Here is a 6,000-nt window from a genome sequence, read left to right as displayed (position 1 = left end):
TTTTATTATTGCGGAGGTGAATGACGGTGAAAACTGACGCCTTTTTTCGATGGCCGGCCTCACCTGCACTTTTGTTTTTATTATTGCGGCGGGGGGCAGAATTGACGACGAAAACAGACGGCTTTTTTCGACGGACGGCCTCAACTGCACTTTTGTTTTTATTATTGCGGCGGGGGGGGGGGCGGAATAACTTTTTATAGTGGTTTTTCATCAGTTTTCAATCCCGCGCAGCCCCAACGAGAGGTACAGACCTCTCGTTAGAGTTTCCAGCGTTAAGGCAATCGGAAAAGCTTAGTGCATCTCATTACAATAGGGTTTCTACACAATCTGCTCATCTGCATTCCGTTTTCGTTAGCTGCTACCGCCCTCATAAAATGGCTTTTATTACATGCCAGGGTTTACAACTTGCTCGTTATTGGCTCGTTAGGTTTACTGCATCTGGCTCAAGGTGTCTTGGTATAATGCATTGCAACTTGTTGAATACGTAAGGGCAAGATTTCTTCTTGGAGATGTACAATGTATGCATCATGTATGTTGTGTGCTATCCCTGTTCACGTTTGCCATTGTTAAATAAAAAGTTATTAAAAAATAAAATCTCCTTTTTAATGTTATGATGCTCAAGACACAACATCTGAAATGAAATTTGTCATTCCCAGCATCACGATTCCTCTTGTTGTCTAGCACTAAATTTAATGAATAATCTTATAACCTTTGGTCATGTATTTAGACGTAACAGAAGACTGACTGGGTTTGCCCTGAGGACAGGGTTGAAAACCTCTGATTTAAAGCTTTACGTCTCTAGTGATCATGACTTAACAGAGCAACTTAGTAGATGACTTTTTGCCTGAACGAATGTGCAGCTAAGCAACCTTCATTAAAGGAAAACTAAGTAAAACTGAAAACGTGTTTGACTGAAGACTATAAAATATGGGAATTTGAGCAGGAAGGTATATATAAAAATGTAAGAGTAGAAGGAGTAATAATTCAGCACAAATACTGAGATCAGCGAAGAATACTACAACAGACTGAAAATGACAATGAAAATTGCTTTAATGGCACAGAATAGAATACAAGCTGTCAAACAGTAATTTCCATAATTCATGCAGCTGTGGAATTTGACTGGCCCCATAAATGTAAGAACAAATAAACTCCTCCATGTATACATATAAAGTATCACATACCATGTAAAATGAGTTTATCTTGTTGGGCAGACTGGATGGACTGTAAAGGTCTTTATCTGCTGTCATGTACTATGTTACTATGTCCACAAGATAATCTGTAAGAATCAGAGTATACCAAGACTTATAGATCCCAAAAGCTGAAGGTGGAATAGATATTATACTGTAGCTCTGATAACACAGGGCCACCAGGTGTTAACAGCATGAACAGATCTAAATACACAAAGTAAACATTCACAGTCACTTTCTATCCTAAACTTGAACAAGTATTTTGCTGAACAGAAAAAGAATGAATGAGAATTCACCTATACGTGTGTGGAAAAGAAACAACGATTTTCTAAACAAGAGAAAGCATGTTATTAAAAAAAAATCAGATTAGGGAGCGAGGAAAAACAAGTGGCAAATATCCAAAGCAATTGGAAATGCAGTTACTTCAGAAATTAGCATTAGCTCAAAATGTGACCTAGTTGATTAGATTTTTGTTCACCCCTACTTAAAAATGAGATAGATAATAGCACAGGACAGTGGACTACAGCCATCATATGTACTCCTGGAGGAACTTTGTTCAATGTAGAATTTGCTCAGAATTTTGCAGGTAGGTGGGCTGGTCTTAGAAGGATATCTAAATCCCATTGGCTCATTTGAAAGGAGGAAAGGGGAAGGGATTTGATATACAGCCTTTCTGTGGTTACATTCCAGGCTGGTAAGGCTTAGACATGGAGAGGGCAGGAGCAGGATTGGGTCTGGAGGAGGGGCAAAGGTGAAAGGATCAGGTTTTGAGGGGAGAGAGAGAGAGTGAAGAGAATCAGGGCTGGGGTGAGGGGGTCCTGTCTGGGAAGAGTAGAGAAAGGGTTGTTATTGGTAAGGTTTTTCTTTTTCAGGTCATCTCTTTATCCTGGACCCTATGTGACTCTGGGTTTTTGACCCTGATGGGTAGGTGCCTCTTCTCCATATGTAGTTTTCCTGTGTCTCTCTGCATTAATCCCACACTCCTAGATTCTTACTGATTTTTGTCCCCCACCACCTCAACTAGGAGCCATTCCAGGCATCCACCACCCTTTCTATACAGAAGTATTTGCTGGTGTTGATTTTAAGCTTAACTTCCTGCAGTTTCATGTCATTTCATGTCCTCTAGTTCTATAGCTTTCCCATCTTTGATTTGTTTCTTTACTAATATCATTCACGTATTTATCACCCCTGTCTATTCAGTGTTCATACCTGGTGGGGAACAATGTTCAAAATAGAGGTGTGCACGGGGCATAATCTGTTCCCTATCCCCAGTCAATTCTTTTCCGTCCTCAGCCTATCATATTGGTACCATCCCCACAGTTTTCTTTCCCATCCCATCTCTCTGTTGCACATGTATTCACTCCATGCTTATATCCCTTGGACAGATGGGAGGATGATATAATGAAAAGGACAAAGGGCCCTAATTTACGTGCATCATGATTAACAATAGCTTTTTTTGCAAACAAAATCCTGAGTTATTCTGGAAGGGTCCTTTGACTAAGGTGCGCTAGAAAGTGGCCGGTGCTGCAATTAGTGCATGGGTTTGCTGCATGCGCCAGTCATTTCTAACGCAGGTGAAACATGACTTTTTTTTCATGGCCACATTCTAATTTCCCCATTAGCATGTGGCTGTTACTGCTGAGAGCACTTGCCGCCACCTATTTAGCACAGGCATGCCCACTCCACCCCCAGGGACACCTCCCATGGCAAAAAAAAAAAAATTAATATTTTTTACCTTGGGAGGTGGATCTGCCCTAGCAGGGATTAAAGGGGGTTTTGGACAAGTTCCTTGAGGAAAAGTTCATGCAGTTAGGCAGGTAGGGGAAACCACCAAGGGAGGGATGTACTGGTTGGGATCTCCTGGCCGGTTGGAAACAGGATGTTGGACTTGATTGAGCCTTCCAGCGTAGCATGTTGTATGTTCACAGGTGGTACTTTTACCCACAGCAAATTTGAAAGCAAAAGTGTATATCTTCACATTGAAAATTAGGGTAAAGTCCACAGAATTAAAAAAAAAAAGTACCTGTGAATTTTGTTCAGTGAAAATGACTTGCTAAGGATGTAAAAAGACTTGAAGCAGTTCAGAGAAAAGCAACCAAAATTGTATGGGGTTTTTGTTGCAATTCCTTTTAGGAAAGACTCGAGAACTTGTACACATATACCCTGGAGGAAAGGAGAGATAGGGGTGATATGATACAGACATTCAAATATTTGAAAGGCATTAATTTGCAAACAAACCCTTTTGCAGTGATGGGTAGAAGTAGAAGACATGAATTGAGATTGAAAGGGGGTCCACTCTGGAATAATATCAGGAAGTACTTTTTCACAGAGAGGGTGGTAGATACCTGGAATGCTCTCCCACGGGAGGTGGAGATGAAAACGGTAACGGAATTCAAAAATGCTTGGGACAAACACAAAGGAATTCTGTATAGAAGCCATGGAACCAAACAAGCTTAGCAGTGATCAGATGACAACACCAGTAATTGAGAAACAAAGCCAGTGCTGGGCAAATTTCTACAGTCTATACCCTGAAAATGGGACAAATCAAGACCAAGTATAAGTATCATACTATGAGTTTTTCTTGTTGGGCAGTCTGGATGGACCGTAAAGGTCTTTATTTGCCATCATCTACTCTGTATGTTACTATGACCTTTTACATGTATCAATCATATCTCCATGGGTTTTTGACATAGTCATAATGAAGAATTTCTCCAAGGGGAGGTAATAAATAGAAATAAAACAAAATAAAATAACTTCTTTATTGGACTAACAATACATTTTTTTTAATCCACTTTCAGAGGTGATGCCTTCTTCAGATCAAATTCCCCCTCTTGTTCCCCCTACACCCATGGTTTCTGATTTAAAACTAAGAGTGGAAAAAGGGGAGTCTTGATTTTCTTTCCATTGCTTAGGAATATTTTGCTAGTACAGTTGCTTCCATGAGGGGGCAGCATATGTTAAAAGGATAGAGGCTGAAAGGAAATTGTACTGCTGATCTCACCTCCTGCCAGGGGTGGTCTTAGCTTTTCTAAATGATCTACCCACCCCTGATTGGATTATGAAGGAGCCATGGGAGAAGGAGGACGCCAAAGAGCGCTTTGGCATGTCAGTTAGAGTTCCGGAGGAGCCTGATGTCTGGAAAGAGACTTGAGCTCTGTTTGTGCCCTGGATGTGCTCCTTCTGTAAAGTAACATATTCATGAAATGGGGACCGTGAAGGAGGGCTGAGCATCCCTGTAACACTTCCTGCTATAAAACTGCTATAAATCTGGAGGCAGATTTTCAATTCAGTGGGAGATAATGGGGTAGAAGAAACCCTTACCTGGTTATCTCCTGTTGACTGGGTGATCCTCAGATTTTCTGTGGCACTTAACCAAATAGTGCAGAGAAAATCTGGGGAAACCGCCATGATACTATCTGGTTAGTGCCAGGGTGGCCTGCAGGGTCTGGGCAGAGCCGATATTTGGCAGCAGAGTCTATCCAGTTAACAGGACAGCAAACGGCTGTCAGAAGTTAACTGGGTCGCTGTCCAGGTACTGCCATTTAATACTGGTAGCATTCCGGTAACTACCAGTGGTTGTCTTGTGCCTGGATATGTGGTACCGAGCACAGTTCACCCAGTGGCAGCCAGCAATTAACAAAACACTGACCGCCACCGGCTGAATTATTACACTTGGTTTCCAAAGTGAGTTACAACTATGAATTGTTTTTTGTTTTCAAATTAAAGCACCTCCTTTCACTTCCACATACATTTTAAAAAGTTTCCTATTTGTTTAAAAATGTTTTCACTTTGCAGTTCTTCCTTACCCTCTTCTTTTACCTCTCGTCAGGTCTCTTCATCTGCACTGGCTAACTACTCCTTGCCTCTGCTGTTATACTTTCCCCTTGCCCCAAGTATAGCAAGATGGAAAGTATGCCAGCAGAGGCAAGAGTAGCTAGCCAGTGCAGATGAAGAGACCTGAAGAGGGTAAGGAAGAACTGCAAAGTTGAAAGCATTTTTAAACAAATAGGAAACTTTTTGAAATATATGTGGAAGTGAAAGGAGGTGCTTTAGTGTGCGGGGAAGAGAGCATTGCCCCCCACTGTCCATCCCTGGGCAACCCCAAAATTCACACAACCGCAACTCTCCAGGGCAATGGGCCTCCGCCAGCGCGGACATCATAGAGACCTAGAACTCCTGCTCTCTGTTCCAACTAAGTCTTCGGTACAGCCCTGAAAAGCACCTGAGAGAGGCTGCCACTCCTACATCGCCATGCCGGCTCTCTGCACAAATGGCGCAAGTTCAGAAACCTCCCTCACTTCTGTAGGCACAGGGCCAGTAAGCTCAAAGAGGAGATCCCAATCTCCCTCAGGTCAAGCAGGCAACTCTCATAGACGCCAGTCGCTCTCCCCATCTACACCTCAGCTGTCAATGCACAGCGGATTATCAAGGCACTCGCCTCACCAGGCTCAAACAGCTCTTTAAGATATCTGGAGCCAGTTTCTAATAAGCCCACTCCTCAACTGATCACAGGCCTCATTCTCCCTAGGAAACAACTCCTATATCTCTAGAGCACTGTTCACCTTCTCTTTCCACTTCATCATCCCTGCTAGAACAAGTAGCCTCAAACTGGGATTTACAATCTCCTAATAACTGGGACTTTTCCCTGGCATATTACGAAGGATCTCCAGGCATCCCTTCAGCTCCAGGAGCCTACACGGACTGCCTTGCCAGAAGATACCTCTTGTAAATTTCTCCCAAAATTTTTTAAAGAATTGGACCTTCCTACTCTGGTTACCCCTGACCCTAGTGTTTTACAATATTTTGATGCGCC

Source organism: Microcaecilia unicolor, chromosome 3 (genome assembly GCF_901765095.1).
Source record: "Microcaecilia unicolor chromosome 3, aMicUni1.1, whole genome shotgun sequence".
In the NCBI taxonomy this organism is placed as follows: domain Eukaryota; kingdom Metazoa; phylum Chordata; class Amphibia; order Gymnophiona; family Siphonopidae; genus Microcaecilia; species Microcaecilia unicolor.
The sequence above is the reverse complement of the archived record's forward strand: the minus strand, read 5'-3'. Positions refer to the sequence as shown.